This window comes from Cornus florida, unplaced genomic scaffold, assembly GCF_030987335.1.
Source record: "Cornus florida cultivar Cherokee Brave unplaced genomic scaffold, ASM3098733v1 CherokeeBrave_3.0.0_Hap2_Chr11, whole genome shotgun sequence".
NCBI classification, from domain to species: Eukaryota; Viridiplantae; Streptophyta; class Magnoliopsida; order Cornales; family Cornaceae; genus Cornus; species Cornus florida.
Window position 1 is genome coordinate 136,221,079 of NW_026775581.1, and position 17,131 is coordinate 136,238,209.

Here is a 17,131-nt window from a genome sequence, read left to right on the forward strand (position 1 = left end):
GTGAATCAGTGCCACGTGCTGACATGAGTATGGCATTGATGGGAGCACGTGCCCTTCAAGTCATTCGCACACTTTTGGGGTGAAGGATACAATAGATTGTTGTATCCATAACCAAACGACGAAGCTAGAAAATTATTATAAAGGGAATAGTCCTAAACTAAAAATAAGATTTAATATTTTAAACTATACAAATAAATTTGGTTTTATCAAAAATTTAGTGGGGTATTATAAGAATTTTAACAAAATCTTAGGAATTTAAGGCAAATAAAGAGAATTTGAATCCCACGATGAGCCCCAGTCTAGCTCCGTGCATTTCCATCACCATCAACCAAACTTAGATTGTAAAATCTTGGCTTGAAAAAAAAAAATTAAAAAAATCAATTTTCCAAGAATCATATATATATATATATATATATTATGAAAAATATCAGCTCTCCGTGTTTCTTCAATTGTTGAGACCTAATGAACTCTTCAATTTTTGCTTTCAGCTCAATGTCGGGAATCATCAGCATGTCCGAAGTAAGATGGGAACGATTGAATGGATCAGTCTGCAAGATCACAACATCAGCCTTCAATACAACCAACTAATTTTAGGGGGACCATAACAATTTCCCCACCTTAATCAAATTATAAATTAAAATGTTCTAAAAAAAAACATTTAGGAATCAAGAAAAATAATGTAATCCTAAAATTTTGCTCCCTGCAATAATATTTCCTTTTCCGTCCTTTTTAATTTTCATGGTGACAAAACATGGAAAACTGATTTTTTTATTATTATTTATTTATTTTTATAAAGCCTATTCATTTGAATCATTTCCTCATCAAGTTGGCAAACCAAATTGGCAAACCAAATGGAACATAGATCAAAGAGAGGTAAAAGTAGAAGTGAATATGTACATTATCACTTAGAAGATGCCTTTCAATGACGGGACGATCTACTGTGATTCTTGAAGAAGGTAATATAACCGGATCCTTCATTAAGAAGTTCAACTAGGCACCCTTTTCCTCTTCCTTGGCAATCTGGAACAGCATAAAGGACTCAGATGGAAGTTCATTTATATCAACTGAAAAGGCACGTAGCAGAAATTTCAATACAAAGCAGAGCATACGGATGACTATACCTGTCTCCACACATTGCGGTGACTAGGAACCTGCCATAGGTATTCTAGAAGTTCGGCAATATTATGGCGGATGTTAAACTTGTCATAGAACTGCACAAGATGCAGAGGAAAATTCCAATCAAAAAGAAAGAAACGGAAACTTTCTGTTTATGTCAACATTGGAAACAAACTAGTTTTTGATCAATAGAGAGAATTCAAGAAAAAGTGGAGGGCAGAGGGGGGAGTGAATAATTTGGATCATGTGTTTGCCAGCAACATAATACCAAGAAATGATCTTGGAACACTACTCAAACTAGACCACCTTATAAGAAAACAAAACCTTGCCTATTTATAGGCTCCTACTTCTCAAAGTGAGGTCAGGGGTTCGAACCTCAATGGAGGCAGTGTGTGTAAGTCCCAACTAGGAAAAAAAAAAAACCCTTGCCTATATATCCCTGCACCCAATCCAAAATGCAAAACTTCGACAGATTCTTAATTACTTTGATCCAAGCAATTTACACAAGTTACTCCTGTCCTGGAGGCAATAGGGGCAATTTTGAGATTTATTTCTCATTGGTAAGGCTCGAAATCATGCCCAAAGTTTCAACGTTGTCTTGTTGAACGGTCTGGAGAACCTATAGGAATATAGGATTCCAGTGCATACCAAAATTAAAGGAAACCCAAATGTGGTTATTAGGCTTGCACATGCCCATTGATGAATACTGCCATCATCCTTTTTCATGCTTGGCCAGCATTGCCACATATTTTCCACTAGGTGGGGAAAAATGACCAGCCAAATAATGAGGAACAATTTTGATGAGATTTAAATTAATTAGTGCCATGTAAAATAAAGAGGCACAAAAGAAAAATGATTTATATATATATATTTAGAAAAAGGAGTCTCAACAGAAACAGCAAGCTTCTAGAATTGTGATTCATATTTGCAAGTCTAACAATATATCTTTATTATGTACAGGGTACCAAAAGTTCAACAATCTTGATTATGACATTACAAGAAATCAATACATGCCCCATTACGTCCACACTCAGGCTTGGTTATGGAACAGCAATTTGGAATGTCCGCAGGGACCAAAAGACAAATTAGAATAAACATAAAAATATATTTGACCTGATATGATAAGGGCTAATATTTCAAGGCAGCTGAAGAAGCGTCAAGATAATTATAAAAGGAAAAGCATCTAAGAATAAACGCTGCCATATTAATAGTAGGAATGTACAAGAATAAGCTGTTGCTCTCAAAAACTAAAATTATAGAATCTGAGTGGCAATCACCTGAGTGTGAGAACCCGTGAACTCAATGTCAACATAAAGCTTCAGAAGGTTCCTCACAAGCTACTCTAGCGTCAGTCGATGACCTTCAAATAGAGTAGCTGTAACGGATAAGCCACTGCCAAAAATAAATAAAAATAGAAAGAAGTGAATACCCAAATATTAAGCTTCAAAATGTAACCCTTTTTTCCCTGTGTAAAAAAAGTCAGTCAGTCTATTATTTCCATAAAATGGAAGATATGAAGTCACCTTCTACAGGGCATCCAACAGTTCAGGACTTCCACCATTTTCGCTCTTAGATATGGATTCCTGATGAACTCTGGACTTTGCCATGAACATGATGATGAAGTTCATGAAATCATCCTGTCAAGTAAAAATGAAATGAAAGATACTTTACATACGTCAAAGAGCTTATGGGGAATAAGAATGCACATAAATCTTTAGCATATAGCCTACCAGCAAAACCCCATCCAAAGCTTTAGGAATCCGAGGAGCAAAAATAAGCAACTCCATGGCATCTTCCAAAAAATGCTCAGGCATGCATGAGAATTCCATTGAGCAAGTTGATGGCAGAGGCATCTTAAAACCATCAACCAGGCCAACCAACCAAACCACCATTAACCGGTAGAAAGTCAGCCCATTCTGAATAAGTCCTCCATCCTAAATATAATATTAATTGATTATGTCAGTAACAGGATGAAGACCGGTCAATGCTGTTTTATCTCTTTGTTTTTCTATTGACCAAACCTTGTCTAAATTAGTACATGGGTGGATAGATGAGGGCAAGATTTGGCAGGTCTAGGTTTCAATCCCTAAGGGAAGTGACACTACATGAGTAACACTATAAATGACCAAAAAGATATCACTTTTGATTTATAAAGATTTAATTTTAATTGCATGCGATACAACATTGTACTGAGGAAGTTCCAAAATTCCATCATTTCTTATCTTGACAAGTTTTGAACAACAATAAAGATCACCTTAATTTTTTGTGTCACGTTAACATTCAAAAAGATGTTACAGCACCGTCAGAACTTATAGTTTATGATAGTAAAAGACAATCCTTTATTTATCAAAAAAAAAAAAAAAAAAAAAAGAGGAAGAAAAAAAAAAGGGGTTTTCCTGGCAATATTGGCTTTTGCTAAAATGTGAGAGTACCTGATATGACTGTCCACAGCACATGCTTTGTCGAAAGCCAATACTACTTTGACAATAGTATTACCAAAAGCAACCTTCCTTTAGACTAGAACACTTACCGAGTACAACTATACGCAAATAAATCAAGAAAGCCCAATGATAATAATTCAAAACCTCATATTTTTCATTAACAGAGGGCAGCTGATAATTCATAAAAATAATCCAGTGCAATTGGGAACCACCAATTGGCATAGTGGGAAAAGCTTGAGCTGTCAAGATTGAGAACGCATGTTCGAATCTTGAGAGAAATCACTTTGTGTAATTAACAGCAAAAGCTATAACTTTATCCAGTCTATCCCTTCCAACAGCCTCCATTAATGGGAATCATTATCCACTTAAGGCCTTATCTTCTATTTTCTGAAGCACGGAAACTCTGCAAAGTAACCATATCAGATGTAATCATAACATACCAGTCGACACAAATGTGCCCATGACTTAAAATGATCCTTTTTTAATTTTAAACATATAATTGATACTTCTTAGATAATCTGAGACGTATCTAACATGTCTTTGACTTTAAGGTGTGAAATGTGTTTATATATCATTAGAGTATACTTGTTTGGAAGAACATAAAAAGGGTTCCGAAGCTTGACATATAATAAGAATAAATAATATTCGATTTTGGTCCCAAGTTCATATCCATGCCATGCAACCTCAATTTTCTCAAGTACTTCTTAGTATTTTGAGTTAGGGTTCCCTTTTAAATTTCAAACACCTCTTAGATAATCTGAGGCATGTCCAACAACTTTAAGGTGTGGCATGTAACATAAAAAGAATTTCAAAAGCTTGACATATAGTGAGTAAATAATTTTTGATTTTCGTCAGAAGTTCGTTGGACATTGAAAAAGACATAAGAACAAAGCATTCACGTAGCGGAAATGAGGATGCTACGTTGAATGCTAGGAGTAACTAGAGAAGATAGGATAAAAATGCACGTGTGAGGGGAACGCTAGGTATAGTGCCTATAAATGATAAAATTAAAAAGAAAAATCTGACATACCATCAGTATCTGTGCTTCATAACAGAGCTTTTCCTGCGACTATAGCTCAATTTCTTTCTCAAGGCGAGCTACATCCAACTCCAGTTATTGAGAAGGCGCTTGCCCCTGCATGGTTTTCAAACTGGAGAGAGTATCCTCACATCTCGAAATGTCCTGGATAGAATTTCATTGGAAGGAGTAAAACCATCAATTAGTAGACTAATATTAACTAATTAGAAGAAAGCCCAGGTTTAGGGAAAAATAACACTAATAGCTGATGATTATGACAACATATAAAGCTACTACAAAATAGTTACTTATTCTTTTTCAGTCTGGACTGACAGAGCATGTGAGGCGGTGAGCATTACCTGAACAAGATGCTTGAAATCAGAAAATGCTTTTAATATGCCCAAATTGAGGACCCTTGCAGTCATGAAGAAGCATTCACAAATAAATGGATATTTAGCTTTTCTGCTACAACTTGACAATGGCTTGTTAGTTTGGAGGGGAGAGAGTCCACCAGCATTACTGCCAGAACTGGCAGCCCTTTGAGATTGTAGCAACCGATTTTCTCCAACTTTACCGCCATCGGCTTCCACAGGATTATCTTTATTTAGCCATTCAGCAACTTCTTCAGATGATGCATGTAGAGCAGTCAATCCTCTAGCATAGTGCATGGGAAATATTCGGGAACTATAAGAAGACATCCAAAATTTTGTACAGAAAAAAATCTAACAGATGTCCATTGAACATTCATATGTGATAAAGGAAAGTATGATGATCATGATGATGATATGTCTATTGAACAGAAGGTTCTCACCTTAAATCCAAACATGTACTGTAGAATACATATTTAGGATCAATTTTGTCCCTTTTTGTTAGATTGGCATCTAAGAATGGCTCGCAAAGCCGAAGCATAACAGCACTGAGATTAACAAACATGCCTGAACTTGCGCAAGATATTGGATCAACCTGTGAGCAAGTCAAATATAATGCAAGGTTGAAGGAGAAGACAGGTGTTGAATTTTTCCAACATACATTCTTAGAAAGGCAAACCACAAAACATGTACCAGAAGAACTATGGTTTCTGCTTGTACAAAAAACATTCTTAGGCAGACATACCAGGAAAAAAGTACTAGCATGTCATTTGGTACATGGAATTACTAGCCATGACCAAGTCTCATAATTTGTTGCTCACTGTAACTCGAAAAATGTCATCTCAGCAACACTTTACCTGCATATGAGCCCTTGAAGTGTTTCGGTTGATCACCTCTGCAAGAAACTCGAGAACACTCTCACGAGTGTCGGTATTCTTAAGAAGACACAGAAGAACTTCTGCCAGGCCATCATATAAGTTATTCATGACAGTTTTGATTGTTGTGAAAGAAGATAACAAATCAGCTGGACGCCGAGTTGATGATTCTGAGAAGCATTGCTGGCTGGTGTTTGAAAGAGAGAAAATCCATATGAGATAACCTTCTTAAAAGTTAGAATCCTTATAAAGCTATGGATTCAAATCAAAAAGAAAGAAAATAAAAAAAGACATGGAAGTCAGATGAAGACTTCAGTAGAGTTATTTCCAACAAACCGGAATATTTATATTTTTTTAATGTTTAAATCTTGAATCTATTTGCATCAGAGAAGGTGTACAAGTTATACATCAAAAGAAGAAGAAGAAGGAGGAGGAGGAGAAGGAGGAGGAAAAGAAAACTTAGCAACAAAAGATGGCAACTTAAGTGACAAATCAATATTCTTTTCCCAATGGGTGATTGTTTTCTTAAAGAAGATGTAGACATGCTTGTTGATGTGATGATTCTCACTTTTTTACATTAAGGCTTAAATAGAGATATTTCCAACAAACAAGAAAACATTTATTTTTATTTTTTTCATTTTTTATGTTTAAATCTTGAAGCTATTTCCATCAGAGAAGGTGTACGAGTCAAATCAAAAAAAAAAAAAAAAGATGGCAATTTAATTGGCAAATCAATATTCTTTTCCCAATGGCTGAAATTCTTCTTAAAGAAGATGTAGGCATGCTTTTTGATGTGATGATTCTCACTTTACATTTAGGCTTTAAGCACAAGTAATACTATGTTATGCACGCCACATATGATTAAAGGTTTATCAAGTAAGAAATTCACAGATAAGATACATTAATTCAAGGAAATCTCGGTTCTGCTGTCATGTTAAACTGATATCAAATTATTGATTAAACGTCAAGACCTTCCTCACTTATAAAAAATAAAAAAAATAAAAAAAAACAAAATAAAAAAAAAAACAAAAGGAAACATTTAAGTCAGCAAAACATAACATTTAGCCCATTTATTTTAAAGAAAATTAGCTACATGAATCTTTTTTCTTTTTTGTTAAACTCTATCTACAGCAATATCCTCCATTAATCATTTGAAATCAATGTCATTTCTTACAGCATTGACCTAGACCCATGATCTTTTTTACCTTCCTCGTCTTTTGACGACTTTATTGTGAAATAAATCACTCTGTTGCCATGCATTTATTATACTTTATTATGAATAGCCAAACCACCTTAAATGATATTACTTCATCTTTCCTTCAACTAGTGCTACCACTAACTTCTCGCAAATGTTCATTTATTATCATATATTTTGTTCTTTTTTTTTTGGGGAGGGGGGTGTATTGTCACTCATCCATCTTAGCATCCTACCCTCATTTCTCTCAAAACATGTTTAATGTAGATTGTTATTAGATTCAGTAATATTTTAGGAATTTAGTGTTTGATTCAGCTATAAAATAGCTTATATGTGATCAGGAGAAGCTATTGTTTTGGGTTCTCTCTCAATTCTTGGTGTATTCCTATTGTGAATGGAATCATTGGTATCTCCTTTAACTATTATCACACTACGCACTGAATGATCAGACATCTTATGGAACACATTAAATTTTTTGTTTTACTTCTCGAACACCTTATGACAAGATTTTACCAAGTTGATACATAAAATATGGAGGTTTTCCTTTCCATTAGGAAAAGAACAATCAGCAGACAACATTTGCCATATTACTATTTTTAATTATAATTGCTTCTTGTCTTAATATTTTGCTTATCACCTTCTCTTAAGAGTTCTGTAGCATAATTATAAGTTTGGCATAACAGAGAGTTCAACTTTGAATATTATATATATTTTCACGAACCTCCATTTATTGACAACATGGTTGTCTTTAACAAAGAGTTCAACTTTGAATATTATATATATTTTCCTTCTGACGAGATATCCAGACCTTGGCCAGGATAACCTCTGATCACATATTGACTAACACTCGATAAAATCCAAGAAGGTGGCCGCATAAAAGGAGAGGTTTGAACTTGCTACCTTGAATACCTCTGCTTCCTGACGACCGTCATTGCCCATATACTCCCGAGTTGAGACGTCCCATGGCATCTTCTATATTCATCTGTTTCTGAAGTTTATTTCTACTATAGAAATTTTAATATTTTAAAGTTCCTTGAAATTTCTAACCTCGTTAAGTTACCTAGTTCTTCTAACTTAAGCTCCCTACTTTTTTCTTCTTTTTTTTTTTTTTATTTCTTTTTATACGTAAATTCCAAATACACACCAAAAACTGGTGATGCTGCTGATGCATCCGATGTACATGCAATGTAAAGAAAAGGTAAAGAATCAATAGGCAGGATAAAATTTTACAATTTTTTTTTTTTTGATAAGTAATAATAAATTAAAAAAGGCGTTCAATAGGGGAACGCGTCCCATAGACATAAGAGAAACCGGGATCTAAGGCCCCAAGGAATCCAAAAAAGAAATTAAATCAACAGAAGAGGAACAATAACTTCTGTTCACATAACTGCAAAGAGAACGAATAATAAAAAGTTTTAGTGTCGCTGTAGACGACTCTTTCCTTCAAACATTCTACTATTTCTCTCCCTCCAAATGCACCACCAAATACAACGTGATACAGATCTCCAATAGTCACGAACACTCCTACTCACACGACAACCTCTCCAAGCATGAATCAGCTCCTTAATAGAACAATGCATGAATCAGCCCAAGAATAAGATTCTAGCAGTCGTGCGCTATAGAACAATGCATTAGGAGATGATCGACTGACTCCCCATCTTGCTTACATATGCAACACCAATTAACAAAATAATTTTCCCTTTTCCTAAAATTATCAATCGTCGGAATCTTACCCCAAACGGCGATCCCAACAAAAAAAGCCATCCTAGTAGGAGCCATAGAGCGCCATATAGTCTTCCATGGAAAATCATAGGGTGCAAAATTAGACAAACATAAGAACAAAGACCTTACTTCAAAACGACCGTGAGAAGAGGGAATCCAAATCAAGTTGTCATAACCCCTACCTACTCCTTCCTGCCGATACAAATGATCCAAGAAAATGCTCACATCTTCCAGCTCCCAATCCTAAAAAGAACGCCAAAAAAGAACATTCCACGTAATTCCACTATTATCAAGATGATAACAGTTAGCTACGATGGCATGTTTATCAACTGCAATACAATATAATCAGGGAAAAGTACGACATAAAGGCTGATTCCCACACCAAAGATCTTCCCAAAAACGAACACTACTACTATCACGAACTCTGAATCTAGCATGAGAATAAAAGGCATCCCATCCTTTCTGAATGGATTTCCAAGCCCCAACTCCTCCCGCAATAGAAACCGGACGTGTAGTCCATCCGCCAACATCATCCCCATACCTGCAAGAAACTAATCCACGCCAAGGGCGATGTCTTTCCTTCCCATATCTCCATAACCATTTGCCCAGAAGAGCTTGATTAAAAGGAATCAATCATCTAAATACCGAGACCCCCCAATTTTATAGGCTTACAAACTTGCACCCATCTAACAAGGTGATACTTGAACTCTTCTCCCCTTCCTCCCCAAAGGAAATTCTTTTGAATTTGTTCAATTCTATCAGCAACGGAGTATGGAATTTGGAACATAGAAATAAAATAAGTGGGAAGGCTTGATAAGAGTAACTTTACCCCCTTTTGACAAATATTGCTTCTTCCAACCTGCCAACCTCTTTGCGTACCTATCAATCACAGAATCCCAACTCCCCACTAATCTGGGAGAAACCCCTAAGAGCAATCCCAAGTAAGGGATAGGAAAGGAACTCACCCTATACCCAAGAACTGCAGCTAGAGAAGAGATGTCCTGAACATTCCCGACCGGAACAAGCACACTCTTGGCCACATTAACCTTTAGCCCGAAAACTGCCTGAAAGCAAGCCAGAATGCATCTCAAATATCTAAGTTGAAACACATCTGCATCACAGAAAACCAAAATGTCATCTGCAAATAACAGATGAGAAATCTCCACCTGATTTGCAATATCTCTTCCCACCCAAAATCCCTTAATGAGACCAAAATTCTCTGTCCGACGCATAAGTCTGCTTAAGCCCTCCATAACAATAAGAAAAAGAAAAGATGACAATGGATTACCTTGTCTTATACCCCGAGAGCACCCAAAGAAACCGGCTGGAGAACCATTCAGAAGAATTAAGAACTTAACAGACGAAAGACATGTCTTAATCCATGTCCTCCATCTACTTCCAAACCCCATTCTTTAAAGCAAATAGAGAAGGAAATTCCAATTTACATGATCATAAGCTTTCTCAATATCAAGTTTACACAGAACTACAGGAACACCATTACGCAACCTTGAATCCACACATTCACCGGCGATAAGAACTGAATCAAGAATTTGCCTTCCTCCAACAAAGGCATTCTGGGAATCTGAAATAATCCCATCCATAACTTCTCGCATTCTTTGAGCAAGCACCTTAGCTATGAGTTTGTAAATACAACCCACTAAGCTAATAGGGCGAAAATCCTTAATACCTGAAGCGTTTCCCTTCTTAGGGATGAGGGCAATAAATGATGCATTGAGCGATTTATCAAAAACACCTGTAGAATGAAACTCCTGAAAGGTACTCATCACTTCATTTCTCACAACCGCCCAACTTTCCATCGAAAAACGCATAGTAAACCCGTCAGGCCCCGGGGCTTTATCCCCATTGCAACTGGATAAGGCCTTTAGAACTTCTTCTTCAGTAAAAGGAAGCTCTAACCCATCTCTCTCCATCTCAGAAATAGCCTTAAAAAGAAGACCATCAAGCTTGGGTCGCCAACCTAAAGGTTCTGTATAAAGCTTCTGATAAAAAGAAACGATCCCACTACGCACCTCTTCCTCCCTCTACAACTCCGCGCCTTCTACCCGTATACGTCCTATGTGATTACTCCTTCTATGGGCATTAGCAAGTCTGTGGAAAAATTTTGTATTACAGTCTCCCTCTTTCAGCCAAAGAGCCAGGGATTTTTGTCGCCACGAAATCTCCTCCATACAAGCAATCTCAGCAAAAACTGCCTAAAAGGAAGCTCTCCTAGTACAAAGAGACTCCACATTCCCACCCGCCTCCTCTAACCGATCAATCTCAAAAAAATTAGCAAAGACTCTATTCTTCCTCCATTTAAGGTTCCCAAAAACATCCTTATTCCACTGCTTAAAAGTGAGTTTGAGAGCTCTTAATTTCTGTGTTAATATGAAGCTGGGCGAACTTGTAACGATCGCTCCCTCCCACCATGAACGAACTATCCCTTGGAAGTCCTCCACTCTCAGCCACATATTCTCAAAAAGGAATGGGGTTTTCTGAGAACACAAAGCCCTACAATCCAAAACTAAAGGAACATGATCAGAGGTAACCCTTTCTAATACCGCCTGAATAACATCCGGGAATTTTTCTTCCCACTCCCTGGAGATCTAAAATCTATCTAATCTTGAGAGAGTAATTGGGCCTCTACCATTAAACCAAGTATAGGTTGCACCTTCCATTGGTAGATCAATGAGAAGGTGCTTATCAATAAAGTCAGAAAACTGATCCATGTCTATAGACCTTCTTCCCCCAGTAGATATCTCTGACGAAAACCTGACTGAACTGAAATCCCCACCCAAACACCAACGTAAAGAGCACAGACCTTGAGCGTGGCTTAGTTCCTCACATAAAATAGGTCTGTCAGTATCAATGACCGGTCCATAGACCCCAGAAAAGACCCATCTGAAATTATCCTCTTCCATCTAAAACTCACAGGAAATAGAAAATCTCCCCTTCCACACATTCATTCTGGACAACCACTTACTGTCCCACATAGCTAAAATACCACCCGAAGAGCCTATAGCATCCAAAGCCTCCCATTCCACAAACCTTACTCCCCACAAACTTCTAACCACCCCGTCAGTAATGGATGCCATCTTGGTTTCTTGCAAACAAACAACCTGGGCCCCCCATTTCCTTAAAGCTACCTTCACCACCCTCCTTCTATTCGGGTCATTGAGACCACGAACATTCCATGTAATGATTCGTAGCTTCATTAAAAACCAGTTGAGATTAACTCCCTTCCCCCCTTCTTCAAACTCCTACTCCTAGTCCTGCCCCTTTCCATCACCACGCCTTTCTTCTTATCGTAGTTAACGTCAAAGATGAGATTCTTAATCTCGTGAATCCCTTTCCAAGACGATATGGGCTTCATGTTTATAACTTCATTAGTGATTGCTATCTCAATTCCAGTCACAATTGCTTGAAGAAGAGATAGAGTCTGAGCGTTATTACCTTCTGAAGATACTCCCAACAACTCACTAGTAGCTCCAACGTTATCAACCACCCAATCCCTCCCCAAATCAGTAACCTCATCATTAGGTCTCACCACTGCCAAGGGTTCCAACACTGAAATGTTAGAGTCATCCTTCAGCCAGGGTTGAAGCTCATTAGAACAGACATGTTGGGTAAACCCCCTCCCCGAGTCATCAGCCAACTCCTCTTCAATTAGTCTGTCAAACTCATAAACAGAATCTGAATCTATAACATAATCACCCAACCCAACAAAATTGCCAACCTCATTCTCCTCGTCCGTTGCAGAAGGCATACATTTGAGACCTTGCAACGCAACATTTAATCGTAGCTCTTTGAACAGAGCTACAGCCTCATCATTGGACAACTTAAACTGCAAATCTCTTCCCACACAAACCGCTACTCCTTCAGAGAGATCATTGACTTCACTGCCAACGGTGACCAATTGGCCAGGAGAAACAAACTTACAACATTCCTTGCCATTTAACTCAAAAGTGGCAACCCATCCATCTTCCCCGTAACAGTTGCATCACTCCTCATCACCTCACAAGAAGGGGTAGAAGAAGAGGGTGGTGGATCAGAAGAGGGACTCTGAAGATCTGAAGACATACATGTATTGTTAGAAGAAACCCACTTCTGCTTTTCTTTTCTTGACCACCGATCTCCATGAGAGCCCTGAGTTAAAGATTTAGTGCTTCCCCGCGGTTGTGGATTAACAGAAGTGTCAGTGCAACAGTGAGAATGACTAAACCCCTTTTTAGCAAGTCTTACACCAGTCTCGGCAACAGAAAGTTCCATCCACCTCTTCTTCGCCGGCGAGTTCCAGACAGTTCTGGAAAAGCCATTGAAGCGTGGGCTCTGCGAAGTACTTATGACATGAGAGTGAGGTGGGCTAGGCTTTGATTTAAGAAAAGAAATGGGCCCCAGCGTAACCTTGGTCATTGGGTTGCTCAAATGATGCCCATTACGCTTGGGCTTTGTTAAGATAAGAGAAGTGGACTTCTCATTTAGGACTGATATTGATAACTGATTGCTGGGTCCTAATAAACGGCCCTTTTAAACTTCTGAGTGCTATGGGTGAGCCCATTAGTCAAAGAAATCCCACGACGTGCATCGGGCTCAAACTTAAGCCCATCAGTGGCTAATGCATGAGTGGCTCCATTAATGCCACGATCGTTGCCACGTGTTTGATGATTTTTGAAATGGGTGAACAGAGACGGTGGGCGCTGATTAAGGGCATGAATGATACGACTCCTGGACCTACCCTTTATATGCGCTTCAGGCGCGTGGGCATGCAATCGGCTATTTCCTTTGAGGCCCTGACGGACCTGTAAATTCCGACGACCTCCTTTGATGATTGTTTCAACACGCGGCATGTGAAAACTCTCCGCAGCGCCATAGTAAGACTTCCGGAGGATACGAGGTGTAACTTCCTCGATCAAAATAACCTTAAAGGCCACTCTTTGATCCTTAACAAAAACATGCTCCGGCATTGTTTTTCCGACAGAAACGTAGAGAAGGATTCTCTCTCCGATCACCGCCACATCCGCCTCAACACCTCTAAATCCACCACATAAATTTCCGATTTCTTCAAATAACTTATGACACCATAGGTGGAGGGGCAAGCCAAATAACATTACCCTACGTATGCTACGATCTTTCACTGCAGAACATCCAACCGCAAAATACCAAATGTCGATGGATAGCAATGCATCACCCCATCTTTTCCTTCCTTCATCCAGAACCCTTAAAGCCTCATGCTCCGACGGAAACCTGAACAGAAAAAGATCATCGGGAAGGGAAGAAACTTTCACTCCGCTTGAAACCTTCCAAACTTTCGTCGCCCACGCCTCAATCCCTTCAATACACCCCACATCTCTATTAAAGTGACCAACCAAGCATGATCGCAAGACAGATTCATGTTCCTTGATGCTTTGATGATCAACCCTGAAGACTGAATCACTGCCAACGGAACAACTTTTGATATCACCATTGAAGTTGAGACGAGGTAAGGTCGCAACACTGAGATAGGAGCGATGCATAACAGAAATCCTTGCCAAAGAGCCAAGAGCCAACAGCAAAGAACATAAATGAAAATGGCAAACGCCGGACTGAAAGACTCCTACGTCAAAAAAAGAAGAGAGAGAAGAGAGAGAAGAGAGAGAAGAGAGAAAAGTCAAACATGGTCGAATGAATGTCTGTAAATTTTACAATTTAAGAAAACAAAGATTTCAAAGGGTTTGCTTCAATCTATGAATGCACATATCCACCTGTTCAAAGGGTTTTCTTCGTATCTTTTTTGTCCAATACATACCTTCCAAGGTTTTTTCGTCAACAGATATTTAAGATTTATAACGTATTCCTGGAAAAATTTGCTTCTCAGCGTCCATATTCTGCCACTAACTTTCATTAGCTGACAGTCAATTCCGTTTAGATTCCCTAAGTTCCTTTCTCGTCACACCTTTAAGCAACCAGTCATCTCATTCCACATAATATTATTTCCTTCATTTAAAATCAAAATTCCTTTTTCAATTATCAAACTCTATGGATTTAAGATTTTCACAGGCAATTTGCACGGTTTGGTACTTGGGTGTTTATTCTCATGCTCTTACTACATTTCTCAAGACATATATCATCAGACTCTCTTATTGATTTTGCAATTTACTTACACATTAGCTCAAATTATCAAAACTTTAACTTCTTCACACAAAAGTTAAAGTAAACTTGAGCAACTTAGTTTGCAATAACACCTCAAAGAATAAAAGGAAGCAAAACCCATATAGCTTACACATCTAAAATAAAGCAGCAATGAGATGTTTAAACAATCAAACAGAAACAATATAAAATGTTGCATCCATTACTTGAGAAGTCATGTTATATGTATGATACTGATTCTTACAGTAAAAAAAGAAGCATAGATGCATTAACCACTAGGAACTAACACGATAAAAGTAGCATGAGTAAAACAGAAAAGCACACCACAAAAGCATAAGTGGAAGAGCCCTAAATGCAAACTAGTATTGGATAGGACAAAACCGAACTCACCCTACATCAAGCTGACTCTTGAAAATGGTATGATCCGGCAGAGCGCTGACATGAAAGAAGGGGCCTAATATGCTTGTCATCTCTATAACGCGCCCATTCAAGTACATGCCCTTTGGAATCCACCAGGGGTGATTCACTAGGGACTTTGCACCAATTGGAAAGCAAACTAAAAACAGCAAAGCCCTTAAAGACTGCTGAAAATTCCCAAGAGCGGACACTTTCAACACACTACCCCTCAAGTCCTCCTACAGTTGCTTCAATATGGGGTCCAAACTATCAAAATCCGCGTCCCTAAAAAACTCCTCCAAAAATCCTGGTGGGCTCCCAATCCCTCCACTACTAGTCTACCACCAATTCCTCCAAACCCATCAAGCGAGCTCGAAACTTCAGAGAAAATCAGCGGCAACAATGGTGACAAATTCTACTTATTCGTGTCCCAATTGGGAAACATATCGGGTTTGCCCAAATGAATCCTACAATACGAGACAGCCAATTTCTTAGCTTGCTTAACAACTGATTCCATTTCAGACCTCAAAGCTTTATCCTTTATCTAAGTAATTTTCTTCCCCTCGTCGTGTGCGCGACGATAAGACCCGGTTAAATACGAAAATGGATGTTCAGCCGATGGGTGGTTACCCGAAAGCCGATCAATATCAAATCCCTAGACAGTCTCAGCTCTTTGCCCTCGCTGAGAACTTCAGCTGTTGTCATCTCCAGATACACAATTTCAGAATCATTCTCCATCGAATCAATGAGCGATACAAGAAATATCATACGGAATATGACGTCCTCGATCTCCGCTGGAGACCTGAGGCTTTTGAGTCGACAAAAATGATAGGTCTTCCGACGTTAATTGTTGACTCTTCTTGCGAATATAACGTGATTGGATTCTATTGGAACTCTTATAAAAATTTTCATAAACATTTTTTTTTTTACACTCATTCCCAACCACGTTATATTTGAAGGCTCATAAATATATAGAACTATATATATATATATCGGTGTATATACGATGAGAATCGATCTTAAAGCCATCTGCACAAGCCTTTCCCGATTTTGACTCTCTAAAAATGCCATATCCGCTTTTTAAGAGCCACATCAGTAATTCCAAAAGCCACGTTTTTGCTCTCCAAAAACATGTACATCATTAGGCCTCTTCAACACAAATAATAATAAAAAATTAAAATTAATTTTTTTTTTTTTTAACTTTTCCTAAACGGGCTATATTTTTAAAGGTCATATTTTCTCAACGGCAATATTTTTCAATCAAACAATATTTTTTTAAATTATTAAAAAAAACTACTTGAAACAATACATTATCCATTATGGATTAAAAAAAAAAAAAAACAAATTAAACAAAACAATTAAAAATAACTTAAACAATACAATATCCTAAATTGGAATAAGAAAATAAATAAACCAAGGATTACAAAATCCTATGGGAACTTTGGGGCGAACCGTGAATTCAAAGATGTCAATATCTCATTTTGTCGTGCAATAATCCAAACTTTCCCCGCTTCTGTTGGTGCCGAATTTGGATCTGTTAACATGAGCTCCTTCTCTTCAAGTCTCTGTTTCTCTTTAATCTCTAGTTGCCTTGTCTTCTCTTTTTCCATTTTTCTTACCTCTCGTGCCACTTGGGCATCCTGCATTTTCTCCTGATGACTCTCAAAACGGGTGGTGATATTATTAAATTTCGAAACGAATGAAGTTTGCAATTCATTCGCTGAATTAATTTTTACTCGACGTTGTTTCGCCGCTTTTCTTCCTGCTGGTCTTTGTAGTTGATATTCTTCCACACCGGGTGAATCATTTTCTCCTATGTGTGGTGATTCTTCAGTTGAAACTCCATCTGTCATGGCTGCATGACTTAACGGAAT

At 37.9% G+C, this 17,131-nt stretch overlaps 1 pseudogene; it reads right to left on the reverse strand.

Annotated features, from left to right (window-relative positions):
* Positions 1–158: 158 nt before the first annotated feature.
* On the reverse strand, positions 159–17,110 carry LOC132282223 (probable ubiquitin conjugation factor E4; annotated as a pseudogene).
* Between the last annotated feature and the right edge of the window lie 21 nt (positions 17,111–17,131).